Genomic DNA, 20,972 nt, shown 5'->3' with positions numbered 1-20,972 from the left:
AGCAAGAAATGAGGTTATCTTTTTTAGTTATTTATCTCTAAGCTGCAAGATAACACATGATTAACCCTTTTGTTACCATATTTCTACCGAGACACTGTGTTTCTTTGAATTAATTTTAAATATAACAAAGAATTTAGTGAAAAAAAATTAGTTATCATTAAGCTAGTGTTAGGAACATGACTAAAGTTTGGCAGAAGATTCTAATTCAGAACTTTTGAAAACAAGATGTTTGTACTACAGAGCCAGAGGTGGTTTTAGCCGAGTTGGTATCGAAAGGGTTAATTTTAAAAATGTGAGTAAATAGCCATTACATTTGACAGTAATCTGAATGTTAAAAGGTTAATATATATTTTACTTTTTGCTAGTTGTTTAGTAGGTTATGTGAATTTGCTATATGGATTCAATATCTATATCCAGTATGAAATCTATACATAGTGCCTTATATTTACTGTAAAAATGATGTTGAATAGTTTGCTTACGTTATACATATATAAGCAAAAGCTTTGAGGAATAATTTTATATTGTATTATATATCATAGTGTGTGAGTATTATGGAGAAATAGTTGTATTAATATTCTATAGAAATCTTTCTCTTACTGTCTTTTCATATATTATTACAGTTTTTGAAAACTTATTTTAATATATATTCCTATGTTCCCACATTACTATGCTGTGTTGTATTAATCCTTACAAATATGTATACCAGTGGATTTAATGTGTTAAAGGGACAGTAACTTGCAGATATAGATATTATTTCCAACTATTATCATTTAGTCTTCTCTTTCTGAAACCTGTGTGAAGTGGATTATTTGAAAGCTGTGACAAGCACAGCATTTATCACAGTTTACAATAAGTTAAAACTTTATTTATTTTATATTGTTGTTCTTATTTTCATTGTTATTTTCTTTTGAGAATCAATTTTCTTGACAAATTGTATTGAAATTGAATATAAATTGGTCAGATGTCTATGGTTCTTTAGTACACTATGAGTTAAAGAAGGTTGACTAATAAGAGCTTTTTACAAACAAACTAACAATCTGACGATATGTGGGGTAACATTCAATGGATATGCTGGGCGGCAACACCCTGATGAATTCCATGGTGTGCATGAGGGGCAGGTTATGTCTTTGGATTTCAAAGAATGAAGAGGGAACAAAGCTCATGGAGTTCCTCGTTGTTAATGAACTGACAATTTGCAACACTAATTTCAGAAAATCAGCTTGTTGCCTAATCACTTATCAATTAGGCAACTACACAAACCAGTAGTATTTCATTTTCTCTTGCAAATTAGATAGACAGATGGTTGTGAATTCTAAGTCCAGTGTAATTGTATTAAAAATATGCTAAATGATAATGTTGAAAAAAAAAGTGGATGGGGCCACTAGGTTTTGATAAATAGTGAGATTTGTCAATTAGTTTAGCTCATTTCTTTCAAATCTCTTGATAAAATTATTGATCATTATTTATATCTTGTGAGTTTGCTTCACAGCTTTTCAGCAATGCTCACGCTTGACACCTTACCACATAAAATACTCTCACAATGTCTTTTCCTCGTTCAAACCAGTGTGTCATTAGGCCTTACCCATTTTTTCCTTTTTTTTTTTTGTCACCTAGTCTCATTTCTATTGATAACCTCTGTTTCTCAAGCTTCCTTCTGTGTCAAGAAATTATCATGACTAACCACACATCAGTTTTAAGCTAACTCCTGCCCAACAATGACACTTCATGCATTGAGTACATATCAAATTTTATTAAACTTGACCAATATTTTTCAAGCAATGAACAATTTTCACCAAAACAGTGATATAATCTGTCAGCTTGGGACTTATTGCAAAGCTGCATCATAAACAACATTTTCTGTCTTTCCATTCAAGGGTCAGTACAATTTTTTTTCTATCTAGCCTCTCTCTCTTTCTCTCTCTCTCTCTCGATTGTTTTCAACCATCACCATCACAACTGCCGTATACATACCATTCAGACTTCTGACACCACCATCATCAGTACCTTTGACTTCACTGCCTTCTCCTCCACGACCATCACCACTTCTTTCACATCACTTACTATCACTGTCATCCCTGACTGCCACAGCTACCACCACCATCATCACCATTGCCTCCAGCTTTATCACAACTACAGCTCATTATTACTCTCACCCCAACATGAGGAATAGTTGAAGTGTTATTGAATAGTGAGAGAGGGGGTCAAAGTGTAACACATTGAAACAGAAATTCGTTTTGGCATTTATTATTATAGATGACTGATTTCCTAGATGGAATACTTTCATTTAGATATTATTTCTACAACATTCCTTCCTGAGAATTGGAAAAGCATCCTCTTTGGTCTAAACTGAGTATATTTCTTAATGCTATTCTCTTAAAGGAGATGCCTTCACCATTAAGTTGTTGCTTAGTTCCAGGTCAGCTCTGACTGACCAGACTTATCAAAAATATTTAAGCCATGATCACTATCGGAATAGAATATCTTAATATGCATTTATTGGTTAAAAAACAACTTTTGCAAAAAATCATATCATCTCCTAGAAAGGCTTAACCAATTTCCCTACACTATAGTCTCAATATTCAGGGTTCCTGTGTTTGCCCCCAACTCATTTTCTAGCATTCTATGTTCTTCTTTTGTTACCTGTCCCTACACTTTCTATTATGGCGTGAGTGGGAAAACAGATCAAAGATGGCAAGACAGCCAGTTGTTAGGGGCAAGTCATCTGCACATTATAGGAGAATTCAATTATGTTTGTTAATTTGTTTTAAAAATACCCAGGAAGTTAACAAGTTTCTGGAATTTTTATAATTTGTAAGAAATTTTGAGAAAATAGAAATAGACACAACTTGGCATTTCTTGAGTTTAAGATATCACTTTTACTTTTGTCATTCAGCATTTTGTATTATTTTGTTTGTTGTGTGCCAACAATTAATTTGAAAAATCTGCATTGCTGTTTATGTTTTATACAAACATGCACATGCACACAAATTCTCTCTGTCACACACACACATACACACACAAATATAGCCTTTATTAGAGATACTACATTACATGTTTTAACTAAGTAGTTTTATCAATTGTTGTTGAAATAGCTGTAATGAGGTATCTCTAAAAAAGATGGTAATAGTCCTATGTCCATATTATGCATTGAGTAGTTTTCAATGTATAATAGATGCATATGCATGAGACAAAAACAAATGTGATGTCCTAAACTCAAAGATTGCTCATTAGATTTTGCAGTGAAGCACGAAATTTATAACAGAAAGAAAAGAAAATACTGAAAACAAATAAGATGCCTGTTTTCAGGGGTTACATATTACAAAAATTACATTTATATTATTAAATACTAGTGTACCTGTACCTGAAATGATAGCCTGAAAATGATACAGAAAATAAGATTAAAATAAAAACATTACGACCTTTATCTCAGTAATTGCTTCAACACCATGTTTCTAGTGAAAACCCTACCAACAATGAGTTCACCTTGATTTGGATGGTCCGTTTCAGTATTAACCATTATTCTTCCATTCTTCTCCTCAATGTTCTTTCTCTTTAGATTTCTCTCCTTTGTACTGTTTCATCTTGTTGCCTTTGCGATGCTCTCATTCTTAGATATTCTCTCCTCGCTGCTGCTTGCTCTTCTGTTTCATCTTGATGCTTTTGCTCTGCTCTCTCTCTCTTTGGATATCTTTCTTTTGTGCTTCTTTTCATTTTGACGTCTTCGAGCCTGTCTTCTTGTGCTCATCTCTCGTGTCTCACTTCTTGTGAGCGATTTAATAACCTTAATGTATTGCTTAATCTTCTTGCATCCAGTTCTTCTTGAGTGAGACTGGCTGTTCTTCGCCTTTGTCTCTCTCTGGCTAAGCATCACCTTCTGTCTGATTCATTCTCCAAGGCTAATGCAGAATTGCACCTCTCCTGGAAAAATGCATTGTTTTGAAAAAAAAAATAATTATGCACTTCTACGTTTTAGATGTTGAATATATTTTAGATGTCAGAGATTACGAATATGCAAAAAAAAAAAAATTTAGATAGATATGAATGTCTTCCTGGGGCTGAAAACAATAGTAACACCGTCTTCTGTAGGACCGCCACATTTAGTTGGCAAATATGTTTTATGAATAAATGGATAGGGATAAATAGATAGACTGACAAATAAATAAATGGATGAAAAGGTTCAAAACTTAAAATTGGGGGAGGGGGTGAAATTTGAGCCCCTTATTAAACTTTATAACATTAATTATTAAACATTAATGTTTGTTTCTCATAAAATGGTGTATTAGTAAACAAAATCAAAATTTTAAATTTGGGGGTGGTGAAATTTAAAAAAAAATTTTTTCCTTTGCATATTCGTAATCTCCAACATCTAAAACATAGGAATCCAAAAATATTTTTCAAGGAGAATTACAATTCTGCATTAGCCCCCATTCTCCATAGCAGGTGGATGAATATACACGGAACTCAAACTTCAAAACAAATCAGTGTATTTGTGTGTGTGTGTGTGTGTGAGTACATAACTATACAAAGTCCAAAATTACACAGGATTACATTAATGGCATACACACAGAGACTTATTTTTTTTCCAGCAACATCTACATGTTCTCTATCTTTGCCTGTCTCTGTCTCTCTTTTTTTCACTCTCTTTACTGCTTGAAACAGACAAAGATCTTGAAGACAAGCTTCACTGCCTTAGCAAAATTCTTCATTCAAAAATATTTACAAATATCCCAGTATTGGCAAGTATTTGTAAATATTTATAATTTACCTTCCTTTTATATTTAGCTTTCTTTAAACAGACAATATTATCAAGCTTTCTTTTAAAAGACAATATTTTAAGTCTACGACTTAAAAATTACTACTTATTTACTTATCATATATTTGCATGAAAATGTTGTTGTTGAGAGAGAAAGAGAGTGTATGTATGTGTGCCTCTGTAGATAGATAGAGAGAGAAAGAGAGAAAGGCAGCGTTCATCAATAACATGAAAAGGTTTTTGTTGAGAGAGAGAGAGAGAGCGAGAAGCACTGTTTGATACCACTCCCTCTCTTAATTGTTATTACCATTTTGTCTTGTCTTTTGTTTTACTCTTACTTAACTCTACTACTCCCTCATTGCATGATTTTGAACAAACTTACAAACAAGCTCATTATTATAATAGATATAATTATGTCTCTGTGATCCCAAAAGAGTTGCTACACTTCATTGTAAACAAATATTTTTTATTGTTATAAGATGGATAATGAAGGTTGTGTACAAGTTACATTGTTAAAGTGATTAAGCATAAAGATTAGGGTAAAATTTGTTGTAAAATGCTTATATCCTGAATACAAAGATAGAACGTACATAAGTGTATTTACTGGTAATTAAACACAAATGATACAAATATTACAACCTTGTGGAAACATTGTAAATTTGTAGAAAATCATTTAAGTGAATTCAATGAAAAATAAAATAAATTAAACAGGCATAATTGTGAACAGAAACTTATTGTATCAGGTTCTGTTACAATTCATTGACATTAAGCTTTTGGATACTCCAAGATTTAGTTATACTACCAACATTTTTCTGTCTCTGTACTAATTACCTGCTTTGCTATTTCTTCTGGCAGGCCACTCTCCTTTGCAGATGCTACTTCTCTACGTGCTCTGATACCTTTTAATAAGCAAGCAGCACCTTCACTCACATTAGATCTCCACATTGACTATATACTACTTCCATGAATAAAATCTTTGAAAACATCCCTATAAACATGGGAATTTGATCTTTTTCAACAGCAGTAAAATACAGTCAATACACATTATTCTCAAACACAATACTACCCCTTTTCAGCTTATGAACAACTGGCAACTACAACCTTCACAAACCTCACAGAGATTATGAAGGCTAATTCAAATGATAGACCTTATAATGTCTAATTAGCTTCCATGGTGATTACATATCTATAACATTACCAAAACTGCATTCCAAATGCTAGGCCTTCTCTTTAACACCAAAAATGACTTCAACTCTAATGAGATACTGAGTCTGTACAAAATACATGTTCTTTTGGGCCTCTCAGTTTGCAAGATTATGTACCACAGATTCACATACCACTCCTCATGCCATTTGTGTCTCACTCTGAAAACACTGAATTAAAACTGCAGAAACAAGTCTGGAATTCTTTCCTTCTCTCTGTATCCGCTGAATATCAGCTGCATCAACCCCGTAGGGCACTGCCCTTTTTCTCAAAACCAAAAACCCTGTCTCAGGAATTTAGAAAGTTATGATATTTTCATGTTATATTTTGAAGATTTCTCCAGACTGTTGGAAGACAAGGATCACTCAACTACATTGAGGGGTACTTAATATAAAATTGAGGACCTACCAAAGTTAATGGGAAATAAAAATTCTTAGTCTCACATGAGGAAAACATGTCTCGGTTGCAACTGCTTATGGCAAAAGCCTTCTAATTTTGTCCACTTTGTCATTTCTCTTTTGTTTGTTTCTCATAGCGATTAGTCACTGTGACTATTATATTGAACACTTGACTTAGTATAAACAAGAGTAAATAGTCAGTGAATTTTGAGCCGTTATGATAACATTATGAGGTTCAGTTTATTTTTAAAATTTTCATTCCATAAACTTTCTGAAATCATTTCAACATTGCATTTACTACTGCATTTGAGTAAATCTGAGCAGTTCTGGGTGTTGTGGTAACATATAACCACAACTCATTTTTTAATGTACCGATCAAAACACTTCATAGCTTATTCAAAGCAACATTGGAAGTTTGCATATCCCAAATTCCACCTAACTCTCTCACTTATTTCCCTTAGAATCAACTTAAGAACTTTTACATGGTCACTTAACCTGCTAGAAGTAACAGCCAAATCTTTTTCAGATTACATCCTACCATTTTCAGTAAGGGCACATGTATTATTTTCATTTTAATACACAGATCTGGTTCTTAGAATTCATTTAATAAATAAATTTTATAGTATTATATATATTTCTTATAATCATTGTGTGTGTCACTTTTCTGTTTTTATATGTTTGTGCCAGGTCATTTGAATGAATGAATGATAACTTTGCCAACCTGGGCATTGTATTCAGTCAACTGTGGGAGGGTGCAATAGAAGCTGATAGAAGCAGACAACTATACAAACCAATTCATTCTCTGCCCAGTGTAGAAAAATTAATGATTCTGATAAATGAATTGCATAATTTCAAATCAAAGAGATTAAACTAGTTTGAATCAAAGTTCAGCACAGAAGTTGTTTATTTAATGATCAGTAAATTCCTCTCCAGTAACTGCAACTGGTAATACCTCTACTTTCTAAGTCCATTAATATTGACACTAATGTCACTAACACAGTGTAATATTTCTTCCACCTCATCTCTTTCTCTTCTACTCTCCTCTCTTTCTCTCACATATTCTATACACTCTTTTACTGCAATAGTCAATACAATACTAGTTCTCATTTTAACAGTTTAAAATGAAATTGCAGCAATCCCATACACTATATGTTCTTACATTAAGACCTGCCCTCTTAACTCTACATTGCTAAGTGGTGCAGTTGGTTTGAAAAAAGGTGTGACATTTCTGAAAATAAATTATAAACCAAAACATATATCTGAACATTTCAATTGAAATTAGCTATATTTTAATATCTCTTCAACTTTGATATAATAGTGAAAACTGTTCTCTTAGCTATCAATGCCAAGTATTTCTCACTTACATATATTCCTAATTTCATGTTCTAGGAGCCATAATCTGAATTATGATGTCTTCAAAATTCACTCTTTCTGGTTGACTTTTGACATTTTCAATTTATACATTTGGTGCCAAAGTCTGTTTAGAGTTTGTAGGCAGCTTTTGCTTTCATTATTGTAGATTTATTAAAATGGTGTTGGTTATTTGATAATGCTCCTGAAAAGTAAGAGTAATAGAGGAATACTGAATGACATTATATATTGGTGTATTGAATCAATATTAGAAAATTCCTTATATTCCCTTTCTATCAATGTAAAGACAGAATCTCCACACAAGAAAGAATCAACAAGGAGAATCTTTTCATAGAGAAATTCCAACCATTTCTTAACACACAAACCCCTCAGTAACCTTATTTCTCTAGGAACAGACATAAACTTCTTGTTGACAAAGAGTTCATAACTCCAACTAAAGAGATTTGTCTCCCCTTACACACACTTCCTGCTTTGACATCACACTTCCTGCTTTGACACCACACTTCCTGCTTTGACACCACACTTCCTGCTTAACACATAAACCTTTAGCTACTTTTTTAAACCTAACAACTCTCAATTTTCATGCATCCTTATTTTTCCAACTATTATCTACATGGATTACCATTGAACTTTAAAAGCTCAAAGACAATATAATGTATTGGTATATTTATTTTTTTATATATTTTTTTTTCAATTTTTACTTTTTTGTAAAAAACATTTTCATTCTCCCTCTTCTTGAAAATTTGCCATGCAATTAAAGCCGGTTAGAAATCTATATTAAAATATACTTTCAGTTTAGCATTCTGCCTTATTATTATTTTTCATTTTCCTATATATATATATATATATATATATATATATATATATATATATATATATATTGGGCTGGCCAAAATATCTTGTTTTGATTGACACTAAACTTCAAGTATTCTAATAAGTAGTCTGTCTCTTGCACATGCACACATGTTAGATACTTGGCAGTTCAATGTAGTTCAACTTGAATGTGCATTGAGACAGTATTGTGCATGGGACATCTCCTGAAAATGGATAACCAAAATGAACATTATCAACACTTCCTATTTTTTTTTTATTTTGAAAAGGCAAACAAGCAGCAGAAACCTGCAGGAAGATAGGCACTAAGTAGGATATTGTTATAGAACACATGTACCCAATCAAGATTTGGATCATGAAATTTTTCGGTTCAAAATGTACCTTGCTCTAGCCAGATAACTGAGATTAACAGCAGTTCCAACCCCCATTATACAACCAGAATGCTTGCAGATATTCTCCAAATATCCAAACTGAGTGTTGGAAACCATCTGCATCAACTTGGATGTGTCAGCAGGCTTGATTTTTGGTCCCCACATCAATTGAATGAGGCTAACCTCACCCAACAGATTTCTCTGTGATTCATTGCAATCCTTTTTTAAAGATAATGGTGACAGGAGATAAAAAAATGAATTGTCTATAACAGTGTGAAGCTCAAATGTTAATGGGGAAGTGCAGGGAACCATGACAAACAGACTCCAAAGTAGGACATACTTTTAATTTTGTGGAATTGGAAGGGTATTCTCTTTTACAAACTTCTTCCCATAGGTAGGACCATCAATTCAAACATGTATGTGACCAGTTGGTCAAATTAAATACATATTTTTACTGAAAGCTCTTATATGTAGCTGTCCTGCATTGTACTTGAGTTTTAAGCACTGTAGTTTTTTTCTTGTTCTTAACAGTTTATAATATACAGGTTTCAGATTCTGAAAAAAAAAAAGAAGGAATTAAGGAAAACTGATCCTTTTTTATGTTCCAGTAGAGCTGACGTTTTGATATATATTCATTTGTGTTTGGCCCTTAGCTTCTTGTACTTCTCATCACCTTGAACTAAGTAACAAATATAAGAATTATACTGCAACCAACTAGTTCTTATAGTTAGTTAAACAATCACTGGACTCTATTCACATCTAACCTATTTACATTTAAATTCTATTTACATTGTAATGTTGACATTCTTTAGATTCTTACTGTTGCTTGAAGTATTTGTAGAATTAAACTTTATTTTGTTGTTACTAAAATATTTAATTTCAAGAACTGAATAAGTACACCTAAAACTTTAGTGTGAATTCACTTTAAATTTCAGTGGTATATATAAAAAAATATTTTTTAAATGGTGTCAGATATGTATTAAATTATTTGTACTTGTTTCTTCTACTATACATTAGTAAAATTTCAGTAATTTTTTACAAATGTTCAGTGTTCACATATGAAGTGTTAGGTGGTATTATTGCTAAGATATTTTTCCTATTTCTCATTTTACTTGATTGTTTCTATTTAACTCTAGAGTAGGTAATGTAGGATATAATTCACTGCCATAAGCAAGGGCAACATTAATTGATTGACTTAGAGTACTGAGTTTAATTTTTCCAATGGGCAAAGCCATTGTGCACAAATAAAATGTTATTATTTAGGAGAAAGAGGAATAGTGTAACTCATGACTTTTTAGGATAATGTGGTTGTTGTTCATTGTACATGGGCTAGTCATTGTTGTGTGTTGGTGAATGAATCTCTACTAGTCAACCAGCTAAACTTCAAGAATTTGTGTGCTCTAGAATGTTTGTATATGTAACAGCAGTTCCATTCCAGATATCTAAGTAGCACTTGAGATCTTTTCAAGGCAGCAGCTGATCAAGGTAGCCATCCACTGAACTTTGTTAAAGATGTATTTATAACTTATAGCGAGAGGATAAAAATATTGTCATCCAATGAAACCAACTTTAAGTGAGCCACAGAGGGCCACACCAAGCTATTAAAACAGCCAATATCAGAAAAGAAATTCTCATTAACAAAAGACAGTCAGCATAAAGATACTAGAAAGAGAAATGCTATATGATTTAACCTACCATATTGATGAGAGAAAAGACTCATGCACCATGATAGCTTACCTTAACCATTTCTTCTGCAACCTCTGCCTCCATCAGATATTTCAGTCTTATAGGGCCAGGCTGAATTGCAATTTAATTCTAACTTCCACTCCACACAAGTAAAACACTGTACATCATCAGAATTTACAACATGATTCCTAAGTAAACAGAAGTTTGGAATGTCTGGGGTGGCCACCACACCTTTTATAGGTTACATCCAGAGCATCTGAATTTCTCACTATTAGCATTACATGCACACATCATATTCAGTTGAGTGTTCAGCAGTTTGGTCCCCTACATTTCACTCTCCATATTAAACTGGTGAGTTATGATGGTTATGAATGACTTTTATGGAAACTTTGGTTGAGTCAATAAAAGTTTAGTTTGGTCAACAAAAAAGATTTGAATATTGAATAAAGAGGAAATGAAAATTACAAACTTATAAATTAATTTCCTATAATATTTTAAGTCCTTTAATTCAATTCCTATAATTGAAAAATCACAGGAAGTAAGATGGAATTACAGGATATGAGTTTGTGTTACATTTAAAGCCCTTATTCATTTTTATTAAATTAACATTTTCTTGTACACATATTCCCCAAAGCTTTACAAAAGCCTTATAACTTTCTTAGACATATCGTTTTTCAAGTCATGATATATTTAATGTATGAATGCCACATAACACTTAGCACACTTAATGTCAAACAGTATATTAGCACATATTACAGGGTGTTCAAAAAGTCTCTTCACACTGTGGAGGGATCTTTTGAACACCCTGTACATTAAAAACATAAAATAACAATCAAATATAAAGACAACCAACTGATGCAAAAAATATATTACCATTCAGTGTTTACTTAGTAATATCTTGGAAAAACTGTATGTTCCCATAAATGAGATTTATTAAACTCCAAATGCTGTCATTTGTGGAAAAATATGGTTTTCAATATATATGAACGATGCAACCATTCCAGTGAAAAAGTAGAAGTTCATGTTCCATTTCTTTCAGATCATTGCTTCAAGCTACTTTTGCTTCAGCAAAACATAAAAGTACATTTATAAAATTTGAAACCATTCCAGTGGTTTTACTAATTAATATTACTAATGAACTGTTCTGAAAATAATATTCTCATTATTTGTATAACTACAGACAGTAATTCAGGATATTGAAAAAGAAATAAATTAAGTTAAATTACTTCACTTTTCTATATAAATCATTAAACTAAGGAATTCAATCTGTGAACTTGTAGTAAATTTCTAATGTAAACATTAAAGTATTATTGATATATTAATACATAAGAGAATGTTTTGTTGGTATCTGGCTACCAATTTTTAATCAAGCTTCTAGGATTTTAATGTAATGTTTTAATTTGAAGCTTCAATGACTTGAAAAAATATAAGTCCTTATCTAATATAGTTATATCAACAATATAGATGAGGGAAAATAACTTGTGGTCTCCTGTAACTGCTGATTCTGATAATTAAAGTATTGAAATCTCTCAAAAGAAGAAGGAAAACATTTTAATATTTTAGGCTAATGTCACAATAATTTCCCACTGTTTTACTGCCAGAGGGATAGAAAGTGCTACAGTATATTTTTTTGCCACCGAAGCATTAATGCTTTCAATCATTATCTTTTATGTTTCATGTGAGTCGTTAAACAACTTTACTAAAATATATCTTAAGAAGTATATAAACCATTGATATTCCTCTGACAAAGTATAGCTTTCATCATCATCATTATTTTAACATTCTTGCATTGGATCAGATGTAATTTGTTGCATTAGATTATCTACATCTAGGTACCCTTCCTTGTTTCCAAGCAAGATATTATTTCTACAAGGCTTCACACTTCACAAGAATATTGGAAATGAATTACACCACTGGTATGATGGTGGCACTCATTTTCAGTAGGCTTCTTTCTGTTTCCATCTATCAAATCCATTCACAAGGCTTCTGCCAACCCAAGACTCCTTAGTAAATGGGGTAATATCCTTATCCATTGAGTTGCTGATGAGGTTAATGTGATTGCTGCTTAATTTGAACTGATGTTGGTCAATGTCTTTATAAAAAGAATTAAAATAAATAAGTAAATGAAATTAGCAGGCACTGCATTTCAGGATTAATATTGTCTTGGATATTGAGTTGTCAAATGCCTACAGCATTGGGCAAAAATGGTTTGCACCAATGAATCAGTTTGTATAGATGAAACATGTCACTGAAAAACTACACTCCATTGTGTCTATTTTACTGCAAGATTTTGTCTGAGAAAAAGAAGATAATGTACAACACACATAACACTAGATCTGTATAAAAGTAATATCTCACTTTGCAGAATTGTACAAAGTTAAACTCACCCATTTGTGAGTGCAATATAAAGCTGCATCTATAAATTCCACACATTTGTAGAAATAATTTTAAGGAGAATTTGATTGACTCCCAAAGATCAGAAAGGAGAAATACCTATGTCTGGAATGGCATAACATTGAAGAACATAAACTACTACAGAGTGGAATTTCTCTAATTGATAAATAAAACCAAAGTGGAGAAATCAAAAAGACACTATATAATAATGCTTGCCGATAAAATCACTTGGTCAGCTCAATACTGATATCAGCTCAATATAATGACATTATTGGAAAATAAATCTTTGTTACTTAAAATTGCAATGATAATTGTACATACACTAGTGGCTCAGTGGTAATGATATTACTTCCCTTACTTGAAAAATAAATCTCTTCAACCAGCTTGTAGTGTCATCTGCCTAGTATCTGTGACTAAAGAGGAGGTAACTAATCCGAAATGCTAGCATCTCACAGTCTGGATAGGTGGTGCTGCAAGCTGATCTAGCTGTATACACACCATTTGTCAACAAGTGAGATATATTCTCCATCACAAAATGCAGTGAGTAGCTTGTTCCCCAGTTCAAATATGCATCAAACATATTCAGACTGATAATAACATTACAATTTTACTTATCATTACTTAGCGCTCCCTCTCCATAATATTATCTATGTAGGGGTGTGTGCTGTCTGAAGTAACAGCAAGATGGTTATTGATATGCCAAAGGTAGAGTACCAAACCCTGAGTCACACTAGATTTTGTAAGCTGTGAATGATAATTCAACCTTAAGTCACAGTAAAATTGATAAGGAATCAGTGGCAAGCGAACAACTTAGCTAGAGAGTTTTTGTACAAGACATAATTCAAAGCTTTGCTGTTCAAAGTAGCAATAATATTGCTTTTGCTTAAATGTATCAATGACGACTGAGAAGTTGTAAACATAAGAAGTGGTTGTTACAATACTGCTGAAAATAAAAGCTGAAGTTTACTCACTTAATGAATGTGTATATTTGGTGGTAGATAAGTACTTCAACAGGGATTTGTCTTGTGCGTGCTATGTTGTAAGTAAAACAAATTAGAATATTGTTTTAACTTTCCTAACCAGTGCATTTAGATAGTTGCACTCTCTTTATGATCATAACATTGACTTCAAGAGATTGTTTTTCTCATTACTCACATATTTTTAAATGTACTTTTCCTATTGTGTCTAGAGGCAAATACAAATTCTTTCCAAATTAATTGAAGTTCTTCATATTGTAATATCTTTGAAATTCTATTCCATGTAAATGAGGTCTTGTCAGGTCTAATATAATGATTTACTAATAGTCTGAAAATGTTTTGAATCGTCATCTATCCAGTCAATAAGTTTTAAGTTAATTTTTTGCAGCACAATTTTCAGTCTCCTCTTAGAGTAAGGATAGAAATTGCTGCATTCCCTATTGACCTTAGGCCATGGATCATTCACCATTTTCACCAGCACCTTCATCTCTCTTGTAATTACCATCATACAGCTAAAATTTTCCATGCTTACACGAGCTGGATAGAACTCTAGCACAATGCATTGCTATTTGTTACAGCCCTATGTCATCCTTGTTAGGTTCAGCCTCTTTGGATCAGCTTTCACTTCCTTTCCCGATGTTTGTCAGCATTCCTTTTCCACACGATCCTTCAACTTGAATTACTTACCAATTCTTTACCCAACTGTTACTCTCCATGCACATCACATATCCATAGCAACATGGTCTTCTCTCTTATACACTACATTTTATTCTTCTTTATAACCAGTCTTTTTCTCAGCTCACTTGTGATGTTTTTCATGCACACTACCATTGTACATACTCTGGATGTGTAATGTTAATACACATTAATGTTAGAGCATGTTTCTGTAAAGAAATGAAACCTATTTACTAATTTTTCTCTCTTATTTGAAAGAAGTCCTTCTGTATATACTCTTTCCCAGAACTGTATTTGACGTTCTTTTTCCATTGCTCTTATTGTTCTCCAAACCTGCCTTCTAAGAATGTCTTCCTTCTATAACACCACCTTGGCTATTTTCTCTCTCAGTTTCTCACATTTCAGATGTTTAAACTAAAACTTAACCTCATCATGTTTATTCAGATATCCTCCAGTGTGGAAGAGCTGTGAATACTATTTACTCTGTGTAGGTCATCTAACTATTAGCTTCCAGCTGAGACTTTATAAAAATCATTCCATGTATGCAGACATGCATATAATATTTCATGTAGTTATCAATAACAATAAAGTTATTTAATATTGAAAAATATAATTTCTATAAAAACAATGTATATACACATTAATTTTTTTTATTATGGATCAAATATATGTATATAAAGTATAATGTATTTTTTTTATAAGTTTGTATACAATTAATAGAAACGTTTCTGATATTTTGGAGCAAGTCTTTATTCAAGGAAAGACAATAGTTCCATGGGAATATGGAAATAATGAAGAATCACTTCCTGGAAATAGTAAAGAATGAGTTTTTGCAAATGAATGAGGGGAACAAAAGTAGTGGGAGAGAGACAGAAGAGTGTGAGGTTATCAATGGAGAAAGAATTAAAACAGAAGGCAAGGCTGTTTGTCACTTCTTTTTTTTTATGAAGTGCAAGGTCAGTGATATGTAAACAACTTCTCAGTAACAATACACACGAATTCACGCCCGCATAGGTTTTCGCATACATGCATATAGCTGAAACTAAGCCGTTCTTATGAGCAAGGATTCAGACATCTATATACTTCATGCAATGTATATACAAACATTGCACGTTCATATAACTATAACTTCCCACTTCCATATATATATGCGTGTGTGTTTGTGTGTCTGTATGAAGAAAGCAATATACCTCAGAACACGTACACACTCACACACATGAATATAGAGGATGGAGTGAAGAGGAGGATAAGGTGATGCATTTAAATCCAAGTGAGATAATGTGTCATATGTGCCAAAAGTTGTTTTGCTCTTTTTGTTTTCTGGGAGGTATTTCCCTTCAATGTCTGGAAATACCAGACACTGGTATCCAGTAGTTTTCAACTATGGCACTTCACATTCCAGGAAACAAATGCATTATCTTCACTCTCGGCTCACCTTCTTTGACTTAAATGAACATTTCTTCTTGTCATGTTCAATCCAACTGTTGTGATGAGAGTCACAATGCTCCCTTGCATGAAATAGACTTGACTGAGTGATAGTAGCAGTTAGAGTGAAGTTTGTGTGTTAGTTTTAGTTAAGTTCACAGTGAAGTCAGAAGGTATTGGTTGGTTGATTAGTTTGTTTGGAATATGGATTGTCCGTTCATGAAGAGATTGTTGGATTGTTATGTTGTTATTACAGCTGCATCAATATCTCGTTTACTGTTACAACACTGGTACAGTGTATCTAAACCATCCCTCACAATATTATGGTGGTACCACATTTGGAGGAGGATACAACATCTAGCGATGAAGGTTTTGAAGCTCACATAGGTTATTTAACAATTTGTTCTTGATACAACTTGTTAAATGATGGAAGACTTATTAGCTTCTATAATACAGTTGCAAAAGTAACAGCAACAGGAGTTGCAGAAGCAACTAGTACAACAACAACAGTTATTGGAGCTATATTTAACGAAGTCCAAAAATGTGCTAAGTTCATTTTTGCCAGACAGCATATCAAGCTCGATTATAGAATTCATTTATAATGCAGAGGAGGGTATAACTTTTGGGTATACTACAGAGGATATACTACAGAAGGTACAAGGAGATTTTTAAGGAAGATTGCAAAACATGGTCAGATGAAGAAAAAGTAAGGTTTATTATTAGGTAAATTAGCTCCATCTAAGCATGAATGATACTGTAATTTCATATTGCCCAAAAAGTTTAGTGAAATTTGTTTTCAGGAAACAATCAAATTTCTGTCTAACATGTTCAGTGATAAAACTCCTCTATTTAACACTTGGATGGAGTGTTGGAATTTAAATAAAAAAGTATGCAGGAGCAGTCAACAGAATGTGTGAAAGAGATGTTTAAGTGCCTCACTTTTGTACAAGACCTTACAGCAAATGAATACACAGAAATATGGGCAAGAATTTTTTCAAAACTTGAACAAGCGAATCAAAATTTGACCCTACAGGCTGTTGCAAAAGAATGTCAAAGAACGGTAAACCTGAAACATGATGAAATTCAAGAAAAGGATTTTGTGAAAATACAGATATGTTGACCGAGAAAGTGTGACCTATAGAAGATTGCTAGGTCCTAATATATGTTATAGATGTAGAGGCCTACATTTCAGAAAAGATTGTTTTTTTAAAAACCAAAAATGTTACAGTTGTCAAACATTTGTACACAAGAGTTCAAACTGCAGAACAAAAGTAAGAAGGTCAGATGTAAAAAAATTCTAAAGTGCTTTCAGCAGAAAGTAAAATCGACTCCCAAATAAGGAAATTTGTACATGAAAAGTAAACAGAGTAAATATTAAATTACAATGGGATACTAGTAGTGACATGTCAATCATTAACACCAACATGTGGAAGAAAATAGGGAAACCTATGTTAACAAAAACTGCATGTGGCATGGTGGGTGACACTCTACACTTTTTTAGGCAAAATGGGGAATGATGTCACATTTTGAGAAAAAAGTGTGCAAGGCAAAAGTTTTCATAAAGAATGCAACCAATCTGTTTGGTATTGACTGGTTGGAGTTATTTCACTTATGGGATCTCCTAATAACCTAGTACTGTAAAAAGTTAAATGGCTGCCCCACCAGTGAAGAAAAAATTAATTAAAAACATGTGGAATGTTATTCATGAACTGCCAGTGACAGTACGATATAAAAATGAAATTCGCAGAGGATAATTACATTACAAGAATGAAAGAAATGTTGAAAATAAGCAAAATGAAAATGCAAATTCAAATAATTTTTCACTATGCGACAATGTTTTAATGTACGCGCAAAGAGTGGTAGTACCAACTGCACTACAGAAATAAGTATTGCAGGAATTCCACAATGGACACCCAAGAATGTTGAGAATGAAAGCCTTAATGAGGAGTTATGTATATTGGCTGACAATGGACCGAGACATTGAAAATTGTGTAAAATCATGTAAAGGCTGTGTGCTAGCAGGTGCAATAAACCAACCACAAAGACAACAATAAAATTCCTGTATGAATTATTTGCCCAATACAGTGTTCCAGACATGTTAGTATCAGATAATGGAACACACTTTACGGGTAGTGAATTCAAAGATTTCTGCAAAATACATGTGATAAAGCATATTTTTACTCCGCTCTACTGTCCGAGGTGAAATGGGCATGTAGAAAGATTTGTTGATATTTTCAAGTGAGCATTAAAAAAAAGCAAGGAATGACATAGGAAATGATGAAGTGCTAATGAAATCCTTCTGGGTATATAGAGTAACGCCCAATCTGAATACCAGTTCAGGAAAATCTCTGGCAGAGTTAATGTTCATGTGAAAAATCAAATCAATCTTCAATAAATTATTGCCAGGAAAAAATATATTTAAAGGAAATACAGAAAAAGAAACAAAACATTTCAAAGTAGGAGATAGAATTCATTTTAACATTTACAAAAATGGTAACTAAAAGATTAGAAAACATGATGTTTGTAATTAAAGGACACTGTTGGGAACGTAAGAGACACCTAAACCAATTAAAGACAAGACATACTGAAAAACGAAAGGAAATACCAATGAAAGTCTGCTATGACATGTTTGAGGTACCAGCACCAAAAGAGATTGAGCCTCATAGAAGCATCAGTAGAAAAAGGAAACAAACTGTACACTTAGAAATAATGCCAAAACAAAAAAAATATTAAATTTTCTTAGGAAAAAAAAAAAGAGAAGGGGAGGTGTGCTGGAAAAATAATAATAAAATAAATTTCACTTCTTTTGACAGTCAAAATCATAAAAGGGGAGATGTTGTGATGAAAGTCACAATGCCCCCTTACGAGAAATAGATTGGATTGAGTGATTATAAATAGTAGTGGCTGAAGTGAAGTTTGTGTGTTAGTTCAATTTGAGTTCACAGTGAAGTCAGAAGGTGTCAGTTGGTTAGTTTGTTTGGAATATTGATCGTTGGTTCATGAAGAGATTGTTTGATCATTATGTGGTTATTATGGCAGCATCATTATCTTGTTTATTGTTACAACACTGGTACAGTGTATCTAAACCATCCATCACAATATCATGGTGGTACCACAACATTTGGAAACAGAGGATACAACACCAACCAACCTGCATTCATATAAATATAACTCAGACGTTATAATATTGCCTTGACAGAATTTTCTCTATGAATGTGTACAGTTGTCAGTTACTGTATGTGTATGTAAATATATATATATAGTGCATGTGTGGACATTGCATGCATCTTTATATATTGTTGTTTATCATGAGAGCATATAACTGTATGCATGTATATATGTTGTTAATGTGTTTATTTGTGACAACAAGCAAATTAACATTTTATTCATATGTATGTGTGCCTATGTGGGGAAAATATGCAAGCCAACAGGTTAATTTCACCTATTCATATCTTTGCATATATACAAACCTGTGTATTGTTGTTAGCAAGTTGTTTACCAATTACTAAACTTAAAATCTTCTCATCTATCTCCCAAAATCCTCACTTATTTATAGTTTTCCTTTCTTTCATTTTTATTCTCTATTTTCAACCTCAATCTGTCCTAATTTTGTTTTCCTTCTTTCTCCTGCATTTCTTTACTATTTCCCAAAAATAATCCTAATAGTGAAGATTTAGACAAAGGACAAAATAAAACTGTCTTGTTTCTCCAAAGATGAACTTGGTCCAAAACATAAGAAACTAGGCATATAAACTTGAAAAAAAACTTAACACTTTACCAATAAAAACAATATTTACTAACACACCAGTGACTTCCTTGGTTTTTGGCATCTGTGTGTGTATTGTAGTGCATATGTATATATAATATATATATATATATATATATATATATATATATATATATATATATATATATATATATATACATATGCTGTAGGAATGGGAAAAGTTCTTCCTAGTAAGAAAATCTTGAATCTAGTTTGAACTTTCTTTTGCTGGAATAAAACCACAAGTGAGGTTTTGTAATATTTAAGTTTATTTCAATTCTTCTAGCTTACACTGTGCTGTGTATAATATATTCATAATATACATTCCTATGTATGTATATCTGTGTGTGTGCATTTGCGTACACTTATGCAAATGCAGATATGGCTGGGTGATTTCGCATTCAGACCCACTGCATTGTACCGTGTGCAAGTGTCTTCAGCTAGAACCTCAAGCCAACCAAGGTCTTGTGAATGGATTTGGTAGATGGAAACTTAAAGAAGCTCATCATGTGTGTGTGTGTGCGTATGTGCGTGTGTGTTGCCCCTATTCTTGACAATGCATGATGTTTGTAAACAAGTGTCAATCTTGCTAGGAATGCTGTTCCTTTGCCATCTTTCATGAAAAGTGTGTCTGACCAAAGGAATATTAGTTTGCTGGGAAACATGAGATTTCACAACAGGAAGGGCATATGGCTGCAGAAAATTTACTTCAACAAATTCCAACTGACCCATACATGCATGGGGAATTGTATGTGAAAAAACATTGGTGATGGTGATAATGATGATATACACACACTTGCACACATATAGATATGCATACATGCAAGTGTTGTGTACCAAAGCACACTCAGTACATAGATAATATCAATGTTTGCTATTGAAATGAGTTGCTATTATAAATAATCCTGATATCCAGTGATACATTCTCACTCTCAATGACATGATGACATCTTATAGAAAAAAAAGTCATCTTTCATATTATGAAACTGAAAAGGAATGATGTATTTTATTGGCAGCATATAAAACAGTGCTTGTGACAGCATTTGAACTCATGATACTAACCATTTGAAATCCTTACATTGATCACTCAGATGAAATATTTATTGGTATAAAATATGGTAA

At 32.6% G+C, this 20,972-nt stretch overlaps 2 protein-coding genes across 3 annotated transcripts in view; one reads left to right on the top strand and one right to left on the bottom strand.

Moving 5' to 3' along the window:
* Positions 1-20,972, top strand: part of LOC106881422 (nucleoporin NUP188) — a 475,282-nt gene that overhangs the window by 199,030 nt on the left and 255,280 nt on the right. The window lies entirely within an intron of this gene.
* The window catches only part of LOC128248326 (histone-lysine N-methyltransferase SETMAR-like), a 50,467-nt gene continuing 37,310 nt past the window's right edge, over positions 7,816-20,972 (bottom strand). The window contains exon 2 of one of the 2 annotated variants that reach the window (XR_008264563.2): positions 7,816-7,909. The gene's annotated coding sequence lies outside the window, so the exon portion shown is untranslated. Of the gene's footprint in view, positions 7,910-9,397; positions 9,483-20,972 lie in introns of those variants that run through there. The other variant, XR_008264566.2, reaches the window with a different exon arrangement.

Source organism: Octopus bimaculoides, chromosome 1 (assembly GCF_046866305.1).
Source record: "Octopus bimaculoides isolate indiv1 chromosome 1, ASM4686630v1, whole genome shotgun sequence".
Lineage (NCBI taxonomy): Eukaryota > Metazoa > Mollusca > Cephalopoda > Octopoda > Octopodidae > Octopus > Octopus bimaculoides.
The sequence above is the reverse complement of the archived record's forward strand: the minus strand, read 5'-3'. Positions and strand labels throughout refer to the sequence as shown.